This window comes from Passer domesticus, chromosome Z, assembly GCF_036417665.1.
Source record: "Passer domesticus isolate bPasDom1 chromosome Z, bPasDom1.hap1, whole genome shotgun sequence".
In the NCBI taxonomy this organism is placed as follows: Eukaryota; Metazoa; Chordata; class Aves; order Passeriformes; family Passeridae; genus Passer; species Passer domesticus.
In genome coordinates, this window is record NC_087512.1 from 49,450,827 (window position 1) to 49,460,338 (window position 9,512).

The window sequence follows — 9,512 nt, forward strand, 5'->3', positions numbered from 1 at the left end:
CCTGGCTCCCTCTGCTCCTGGAGAAGAAGACAAAGAGGAGCAAAGGAAGCAGGACAGCCACAAGCGTCAATCTGTGGTCCCAGCACAGCCTGATCATCCCAAGAGAGTAAGTGCCAGTTGTGGGTGCTGCTGTCCTTAGTGCAAGGCAGAGGTGCAAGTTTGTGAGCAGGCAGCACTTGCTGTTGCAGGCCGAGGAGGCGGAGTGCTGGAGTCCTGCAGGACGTAGCCATTTCCTGCAGGCAGTGCCAGCTGGAAATTGGCCTTTGCCCTGTCCTGTTGAGGCACAAAAGTGCTGGGGGCTCCGGGTGACCTTTTGGCTGCCTGGCTCAGTGAAGCTCTGTCTCTGGGCTTCTGCAGTGCTTTGGCCAAGGGCACACGTGGCAGTGCTGGAGGTCCCAGGGCTTTGATGGTTTTTGTTTCTGCCTAGTAGAAAGGTGTGTTTATCTTGTGGAAGGGTTCTGCAGTTTTCTTGAGGAGTTCTTCACTCGTACAGACTCTTTTGGCCCGGCTGTCTTTTGCCTTTTGAGAAGCTGCAAGGAGATGACTGTGCTGCCCGTGAAGCCTTGGGGGGCCTTTCCTGTCCCCTGTGGCCAAGGAAAGAAACCGTGTAGTTGTGAAGACTTCTGGTGAGGCAAAAGGCAGAAGGGGCGAGTTCCTGGGGATGTGTTTTGCGTGGTAGTCTTCAGCTTTGGAAAGGGCATTGGAGCCTGGAGTGGGGGTGAAGCTGCAAGTCCTTGAGTGCTGTCTTGTGTTGCTCAGAGCAGGAAGGAGATGTTGAAACCGAGGATGCAGTGTTTGAAGTCAGATGGGCAACATTGTGTCTAGGAAGCTGCGTGGGCCAAAAGGAGCCAGGGCTTCTGCCGGTCCAGAGCAGCGGCAGGTGAGGCAGCGTGTGGGCAGGCGGCCAAGAAGGCCAAGGGCATGGTGGGCTGTGTCAGCAGCAGAGGGGCAGCAGGAGCAGGGCAGCGAGCGTCGACCTGTGCTGCTGGGCAGCGCTGCGGCCGCAGCTGCAGCGAGTGCTGTGTGCAGTTGTGAGCCCCTGTGAAGCAGCAAGTCCTTGAGGGGCTGGAGCGTGTGCCCAGAAGGAGACGGGAGCCGGGCAAGGGTGTGGAGCACAAGGCCAGTGAGGAGGCGCTGAGGGAGCTTGAGCCTGGACAACGGGAGGCTGGTGAGGGATCTTCAGGCAGACTTGCATAGATGCCCAGGTGACAGCGCTCAGCACAAAGGGCTGTTGCCCTGCCAAACCTGCCCTCAGTGCATGCCAGTGCTTTAGGCACTGGAGTAGCTGACACTTCCATCCTGGGGCTTGTAGGTGATTTGGTATGCTAAGAGGAGGAGCCCCGTTCTTTTTCTCTTTTACCAGCCAGCAAAGGGGCTTCTGCACAACATTTCCTGCCCTCTTCCAGCTCTGGATGGGATTGTGATCCACTTGCAGTTTTTCCTGTCTGCAGCAGCAAGAGCAAAGGCGTTGCTGGCTCTTTCCTGCTTGTCCATTTCAGAGCGTGCAAGAAAGAAAAGCTCCATTCTGCTGAGACAACGTTGCTTGCTGCTAGCAGCCAAGGAGGAATATCCAATTCGTAGCCATATAGTGTTCTGTTGAATTGGCCCAATTTAATCGGGTTGGAGAGACTTGGAATCCCATTGCTAGCAGAGTTGATGAGTTCTCCTTAGAAGCTGTGGTTGTCGATGCCAGGAGAAACGAGGTTTGTAATGCTAGGTAACGGGCTGTCCTTCATGCTTCCTTCTTGCCACAGGTGACAAAAGCAACAGCCGTCTCTCCCCTGGCTCCCTCTGCTCCTGGAGAAGAAGACAAAGAGGAGCAAAGGAAGCAGGACAGCCGCAAGCGTCAATCTGTGGTCCCAGCACAGCCTGATCATCCCAAGAGAGTAAGTGCCAGTTGTGGGTGCTGCTGTCCTTAGTGCAAGGCAGAGGTGCAAGTTTGTGAGCAGGCAGCACTTGCTGTTGCAGGCCGAGGAGGCGGAGTGCTGGAGTCCTGCAGGACGTAGCCATTTCCTGCAGGCAGTGCCAGCTGGAAATTGGCCTTTGCCCTGTCCTGTTGAGGCACAAAAGTGCTGGGGGCTCCGGGTGACCTTTTGGCTGCCTGGCTCAGTGAAGCTCTGTCTCTGGGCTTCTGCAGTGCTTTGGCCAAGGGCACACGTGGCAGTGCTGGAGGTCCCAGGGCTTTGATGGTTTTTGTTTCTCCCTAGTAGAAAGGCGTGTTTATCTTGTGGAAGGGTTCTGCAGTTTTCTTGAGGAGTTCTTCACTCGTACAGACTCTTTTGGCCCAGCTGTCTTTTGCCTTTTGAGAAGCTGCAAGGAGATGACTGTGCTGCCCGTGAAGCCTTGGGGGGCCTTTCCTGTCCCCTGTGGCCAAGGAAAGAAACCGTGTAGTTGTGAAGACTTCTGGTGAGGCAAAAGGCAGAAGGGGCGAGTTCCTGGGGATGTGTTTTGTGTGGTAGTCTTCAGCTTTGGAAAGGGCATTGGAGCCTGGAGTGGGGGTGAAGCTGCAAGTCCTTGAGTGCTGTCTTGTGTTGCTCAGAGCAGGAAGGAGATGTTGAAACCGAGGATGCAGTGTTTGAAGTCAGATGGGCAACATTGTGTCTAGGGAGCTGCGTGGGCCAAAAGGAGCCAGGGCTTCCACCGGTCCAGAGCAGCGGCAGGTGAGGCAGCGTGTGGGCAGGCGGCCAAGAAGGCCAAGGGCAGGGTGGGCTGTGTCAGCAGCAGAGGGGCAGCAGGAGCAGGGCAGTGAGCGTCGACCTGTGCTGCTGGGCAGCGCTGCGGCCGCAGCTGCAGCGAGTGCTGTGTGCAGTTGTGAGCCCCTGTGAAGCAGCAAGTCCTTGAGGGGCTGGAGCGTGTGCCCAGAAGGAGACGGGAGCTGGGCAAGGGTGTGGAGCACAAGGCCAGTGAGGAGGCGCTGAGGGAGCTTGAGCCTGGACAACGGGAGGCTGGTGAGGGATCTTCAGGCAGACTTGCATAGATGCCCAGGTGACAGCGCTCAGCACAAAGGGCTGTTGCCCTGCCAAACCTGCCCTCAGTGCATGCCAGTGCTTTAGGCACTGGAGTAGCTGACACTTCCATCCTGGGGCTTGTAGGTGATTTGGTATGCTAAGAGGAGGAGCCCCGTTTTTTTTCTCTTTTACCAGCCAGCAAAGGGGCTTCTGCACAACATTTCCTGCCCTCTTCCAGCTCTGGATGGGATTGTGATCCACTTGTAGTTTTTCCTGTCTGCAGCAGCAAGAGCAAAGGCGTTGCTGGCTCTTTCCTGCTTGTCCATTTCAGAGCGTGCAAGAAAGAAAAGCTCCATTCTGCTGAGACAACGTTGCTTGCTGCTAGCAGCCAAGGAGGAATATCCAATTCGTAGCCATATAGTGTTCTGTTGAATTGGCCCAATTTAATCGGGTTGGAGAGACTTGGAATCCCATTGCTAGCAGAGTTGATGAGTTCTCCTTAGAAGCTGTGGTTGTCGATGCCAGGAGAAACGAGGTTTGTAATGCTAGGTAACGGGCTGTCCTTCATGCTTCCTTCTTGCCACAGGTGACAAAAGCAACAGCCGTCTCTCCCCTGGCTCCCTCTGCTCCTGGAGAAGAAGACAAAGAGGAGCAAAGGAAGCAGGACAGCCACAAGCGTCAATCTGTGGTCCCAGCACAGCCTGATCATCCCAAGAGAGTAAGTGCCAGTTGTGGGTGCTGCTGTCCTTAGTGCAAGGCAGAGGTGCAAGTTTGTGAGCAGGCAGCACTTGCTGTTGCAGGCCGAGGAGGCGGAGTGCTGGAGTCCTGCAGGACGTAGCCATTTCCTGCAGGCAGTGCCAGCTGGAAATTGGCCTTTGCCCTGTCCTGTTGAGGCACAAAAGTGCTGGGGGCTCCGGGTGACCTTTTGGCTGCCTGGCTCAGTGAAGCTCTGTCTCTGGGCTTCTGCAGTGCTTTGGCCAAGGGCACACGTGGCAGTGCTGGAGGTCCCAGGGCTTTGATGGTTTTTGTTTCTCCCTAGTAGAAAGGCGTGTTTATCTTGTGGAAGGGTTCTGCAGTTTTCTTGAGGAGTTCTTCACTCGTACAGACTCTTTTGGCCCAGCTGTCTTTTGCCTTTTGAGAAGCTGCAAGGAGATGACTGTGCTGCCCGTGAAGCCTTGGGGGGCCTTTCCTGTCCCCTGTGGCCAAGGAAAGAAACCGTGTAGTTGTGAAGACTTCTGGTGAGGCAAAAGGCAGAAGGGGCGAGTTCCTGGGGATGTGTTTTGTGTGGTAGTCTTCAGCTTTGGAAAGGGCATTGGAGCCTGGAGTGGGGGTGAAGCTGCAAGTCCTTGAGTGCTGTCTTGTGTTGCTCAGAGCAGGAAGGAGATGTTGAAACCGAGGATGCAGTGTTTGAAGTCAGATGGGCAACATTGTGTCTAGGGAGCTGCGTGGGCCAAAAGGAGCCAGGGCTTCCACCGGTCCAGAGCAGCGGCAGGTGAGGCAGCGTGTGGGCAGGCGGCCAAGAAGGCCAAGGGCAGGGTGGGCTGTGTCAGCAGCAGAGGGGCAGCAGGAGCAGGGCAGTGAGCGTCGACCTGTGCTGCTGGGCAGCGCTGCGGCCGCAGCTGCAGCGAGTGCTGTGTGCAGTTGTGAGCCCCTGTGAAGCAGCAAGTCCTTGAGGGGCTGGAGCGTGTGCCCAGAAGGAGACGGGAGCTGGGCAAGGGTGTGGAGCACAAGGCCAGTGAGGAGGCGCTGAGGGAGCTTGAGCCTGGACAACGGGAGGCTGGTGAGGGATCTTCAGGCAGACTTGCATAGATGCCCAGGTGACAGCGCTCAGCACAAAGGGCTGTTGCCCTGCCAAACCTGCCCTCAGTGCATGCCAGTGCTTTAGGCACTGGAGTAGCTGACACTTCCATCCTGGGGCTTGTAGGTGATTTGGTATGCTAAGAGGAGGAGCCCCGTTCTTTTTCTCTTTTACCAGCCAGCAAAGGGGCTTCTGCACAACATTTCCTGCCCTCTTCCAGCTCTGGATGGGATTGTGATCCACTTGCAGTTTTTCCTGTCTGCAGCAGCAAGAGCAAAGGCGTTGCTGGCTCTTTCCTGCTTGTCCATTTCAGAGCGTGCAAGAAAGAAAAGCTCCATTCTGCTGAGACAACGTTGCTTGCTGCTAGCAGCCAAGGAGGAATATCCAATTCGTAGCCATATAGTGTTCTGTTGAATTGGCCCAATTTAATCGGGTTGGAGAGACTTGGAATCCCATTGCTAGCAGAGTTGATGAGTTCTCCTTAGAAGCTGTGGTTGTCGATGCCAGGAGAAACGAGGTTTGTAATGCTAGGTAACGGGCTGTCCTTCATGCTTCCTTCTTGCCACAGGTGACAAAAGCAACAGCCGTCTCTCCCCTGGCTCCCTCTGCTCCTGGAGAAGAAGACAAAGAGGAGCAAAGGAAGCAGGACAGCCACAAGCGTCAATCTGTGGTCCCAGCACAGCCTGATCATCCCAAGAGAGTAAGTGCCAGTTGTGGGTGCTGCTGTCCTTAGTGCAAGGCAGAGGTGCAAGTTTGTGAGCAGGCAGCACTTGCTGTTGCAGGCCGAGGAGGCGGAGTGCTGGAGTCCTGCAGGACGTAGCCATTTCCTGCAGGCAGTGCCAGCTGGAAATTGGCCTTTGCCCTGTCCTGTTGAGGCACAAAAGTGCTGGGGGCTCCGGGTGACCTTTTGGCTGCCTGGCTCAGTGAAGCTCTGTCTCTGGGCTTCTGCAGTGCTTTGGCCAAGGGCACACGTGGCAGTGCTGGAGGTCCCAGGGCTTTGATGGTTTTTGTTTCTGCCTAGTAGAAAGGTGTGTTTATCTTGTGGAAGGGTTCTGCAGTTTTCTTGAGGAGTTCTTCACTCGTACAGACTCTTTTGGCCCGGCTGTCTTTTGCCTTTTGAGAAGCTGCAAGGAGATGACTGTGCTGCCCGTGAAGCCTTGGGGGGCCTTTCCTGTCCCCTGTGGCCAAGGAAAGAAACCGTGTAGTTGTGAAGACTTCTGGTGAGGCAAAAGGCAGAAGGGGCGAGTTCCTGGGGATGTGTTTTGCGTGGTAGTCTTCAGCTTTGGAAAGGGCATTGGAGCCTGGAGTGGGGGTGAAGCTGCAAGTCCTTGAGTGCTGTCTTGTGTTGCTCAGAGCAGGAAGGAGATGTTGAAACCGAGGATGCAGTGTTTGAAGTCAGATGGGCAACATTGTGTCTAGGGAGCTGCGTGGGCCAAAAGGAGCCAGGGCTTCCACCGGTCCAGAGCAGCGGCAGGTGAGGCAGCGTGTGGGCAGGCGGCCAAGAAGGCCAAGGGCAGGGTGGGCTGTGTCAGCAGCAGAGGGGCAGCAGGAGCAGGGCAGTGAGCGTCGACCTGTGCTGCTGGGCAGCGCTGCGGCCGCAGCTGCAGCGAGTGCTGTGTGCAGTTGTGAGCCCCTGTGAAGCAGCAAGTCCTTGAGGGGCTGGAGCGTGTGCCCAGAAGGAGACGGGAGCTGGGCAAGGGTGTGGAGCACAAGGCCAGTGAGGAGGCGCTGAGGGAGCTTGAGCCTGGACAACGGGAGGCTGGTGAGGGATCTTCAGGCAGACTTGCATAGATGCCCAGGTGACAGCGCTCAGCACAAAGGGCTGTTGCCCTGCCAAACCTGCCCTCAGTGCATGCCAGTGCTTTAGGCACTGGAGTAGCTGACACTTCCATCCTGGGGCTTGTAGGTGATTTGGTATGCTAAGAGGAGGAGCCCCGTTTTTTTTCTCTTTTACCAGCCAGCAAAGGGGCTTCTGCACAACATTTCCTGCCCTCTTCCAGCTCTGGATGGGATTGTGATCCACTTGTAGTTTTTCCTGTCTGCAGCAGCAAGAGCAAAGGCGTTGCTGGCTCTTTCCTGCTTGTCCATTTCAGAGCGTGCAAGAAAGAAAAGCTCCATTCTGCTGAGACAACGTTGCTTGCTGCTAGCAGCCAAGGAGGAATATCCAATTCGTAGCCATATAGTGTTCTGTTGAATTGGCCCAATTTAATCGGGTTGGAGAGACTTGGAATCCCATTGCTAGCAGAGTTGATGAGTTCTCCTTAGAAGCTGTGGTTGTCGATGCCAGGAGAAACGAGGTTTGTAATGCTAGGTAACGGGCTGTCCTTCATGCTTCCTTCTTGCCACAGGTGACAAAAGCAACAGCCGTCTCTCCCCTGGCTCCCTCTGCTTCTGGAGAAGAAGACAAAGAGGAGCAAAGGAAGCAGGACAGCCACAAGCGTCAATCTGTGGTCCCAGCACAGCCTGATCATCCCAAGAGAGTAAGTGCCAGTTGTGGGTGCTGCTGTCCTTAGTGCAAGGCAGAGGTGCAAGTTTGTGAGCAGGCAGCACTTGCTGTTGCAGGCCGAGGAGGCGGAGTGCTGGAGTCCTGCAGGACGTAGCCATTTCCTGCAGGCAGTGCCAGCTGGAAATTGGCCTTTGCCCTGTCCTGTTGAGGCACAAAAGTGCTGGGGGCTCCGGGTGACCTTTTGGCTGCCTGGCTCAGTGAAGCTCTGTCTCTGGGCTTCTGCAGTGCTTTGGCCAAGGGCACACGTGGCAGTGCTGGAGGTCCCAGGGCTTTGATGGTTTTTGTTTCTGCCTAGTAGAAAGGTGTGTTTATCTTGTGGAAGGGTTCTGCAGTTTTCTTGAGGAGTTCTTCACTCGTACAGACTCTTTTGGCCCGGCTGTCTTTTGCCTTTTGAGAAGCTGCAAGGAGATGACTGTGCTGCCCGTGAAGCCTTGGGGGGCCTTTCCTGTCCCCTGTGGCCAAGGAAAGAAACCGTGTAGTTGTGAAGACTTCTGGTGAGGCAAAAGGCAGAAGGGGCGAGTTCCTGGGGATGTGTTTTGCGTGGTAGTCTTCAGCTTTGGAAAGGGCATTGGAGCCTGGAGTGGGGGTGAAGCTGCAAGTCCTTGAGTGCTGTCTTGTGTTGCTCAGAGCAGGAAGGAGATGTTGAAACCGAGGATGCAGTGTTTGAAGTCAGATGGGCAACATTGTGTCTAGGGAGCTGCGTGGGCCAAAAGGAGCCAGGGCTTCCACCGGTCCAGAGCAGCGGCAGGTGAGGCAGCGTGTGGGCAGGCGGCCAAGAAGGCCAAGGGCAGGGTGGGCTGTGTCAGCAGCAGAGGGGCAGCAGGAGCAGGGCAGTGAGCGTCGACCTGTGCTGCTGGGCAGCGCTGCGGCCGCAGCTGCAGCGAGTGCTGTGTGCAGTTGTGAGCCCCTGTGAAGCAGCAAGTCCTTGAGGGGCTGGAGCGTGTGCCCAGAAGGAGACGGGAGCTGGGCAAGGGTGTGGAGCACAAGGCCAGTGAGGAGGCGCTGAGGGAGCTTGAGCCTGGACAACGGGAGGCTGGTGAGGGATCTTCAGGCAGACTTGCATAGATGCCCAGGTGACAGCGCTCAGCACAAAGGGCTGTTGCCCTGCCAAACCTGCCCTCAGTGCATGCCAGTGCTTTAGGCACTGGAGTAGCTGACACTTCCATCCTGGGGCTTGTAGGTGATTTGGTATGCTAAGAGGAGGAGCCCCGTTCTTTTTCTCTTTTACCAGCCAGCAAAGGGGCTTCTGCACAACATTTCCTGCCCTCTTCCAGCTCTGGATGGGATTGTGATCCACTTGCAGTTTTCCCTGTCTGCAGCAGCAAGAGCAAAGGCGTTGCTGGCTCTTTCCTGCTTGTCCATTTCAGAGCGTGCAAGAAAGAAAAGCTCCATTCTGCTGAGACAACGTTGCTTGCTGCTAGCAGCCAAGGAGGAATATCCAATTCGTAGCCATATAGTGTTCTGTTGAATTGGCCCAATTTAATCGGGTTGGAGAGACTTGGAATCCCATTGCTAGCAGAGTTGATGAGTTCTCCTTAGAAGCTGTGGTTGTCGATGCCAGGAGAAACGAGGTTTGTAATGCTAGGTAACGGGCTGTCCTTCATGCTTCCTTCTTGCCACAGGTGACAAAAGCAACAGCCGTCTCTCCCCTGGCTCCCTCTGCTCCTGGAGAAGAAGACAAAGAGGAGCAAAGGAAGCAGGACAGCCACAAGCGTCAATCTGTGGTCCCAGCACAGCCTGATCATCCCAAGAGAGTAAGTGCCAGTTGTGGGTGCTGCTGTCCTTAGTGCAAGGCAGAGGTGCAAGTTTGTGAGCAGGCAGCACTTGCTGTTGCAGGCCGAGGAGGCGGAGTGCTGGAGTCCTGCAGGACGTAGCCATTTCCTGCAGGCAGTGCCAGCTGGAAGTTGGCCTTTGCCCTGTCCTGTTGAGGCACAAAAGTGCTGGGGGCTCCGGGTGACCTTTTGGCTGCCTGGCTCAGTGAAGCTCTGTCTCTGGGCTTCTGCAGTGCTTTGGCCAAGGGCACACGTGGCAGTGCTGGAGGTCCCAGGGCTTTGATGGTTTTTGTTTCTCCCTAGTAGAAAGGCGTGTTTATCTTGTGGAAGGGTTCTGCAGTTTTCTTGAGGAGTTCTTCACTCGTACAGACTCTTTTGGCCCAGCTGTCTTTTGCCTTTTGAGAAGCTGCAAGGAGATGACTGTGCTGCCCGTGAAGCCTTGGGGGGCCTTTCCTGTCCCCTGTGGCCAAGGAAAGAAACCGTGTAGT